A 568-nucleotide genomic window follows, 5' to 3' on the forward strand; every position below is an offset into this window, starting at 1 on the left:
CAGCAAGTTACCAGCGAGTTCGTGTTTTTATGCGTTCAAAAAGTTTGCAATTAATTAAAATTACGCTAAACCGAGAATAATGCCATCGAGTTACGAAAGTACTTCGCTTGGTATTTTAAAGCGAACCTGATTGCGAAGCGGAATTGCGATTTCCACAGGCGCAGCCATACAACCCAGCAATCAATCGGCACCAGTGTATGTATGTATATATAGTGCATTTCAGCAAAGAAAATTACGAGCAAAAATATTGCCCTCTCCCCAGTGAAATTTAAGAATCGATCGTCGAAGGACAAGCACCAGCAAAAACCCCCAAAAAAGGCAAAGCAACCAGCTCTTTCCAGGGGCACCCGATAGACGGAAAACGGCAAAAAACTACATTGGAAATCACAGGAAAGTAGCAATAATACGTGCTGAACAATTGTCACTAGAATATTCTTTGCAAAATATACATACGTACACATCTACGCTAGCCATTATAAGCTGAACGATACATACATATGTACGTTTGCGATATTGGAATGCAAACAGCACTCCGCTACTGGACATTTAAATTGCGTATACATAAATT

The sequence above is a fragment of the Rhagoletis pomonella genome, unplaced genomic scaffold (genome assembly GCF_013731165.1).
Source record: "Rhagoletis pomonella isolate Grant_MI unplaced genomic scaffold, Rhpom_1.0 Rhpom_scaffold_00007, whole genome shotgun sequence".
Taxonomy (NCBI): domain Eukaryota; kingdom Metazoa; phylum Arthropoda; class Insecta; order Diptera; family Tephritidae; genus Rhagoletis; species Rhagoletis pomonella.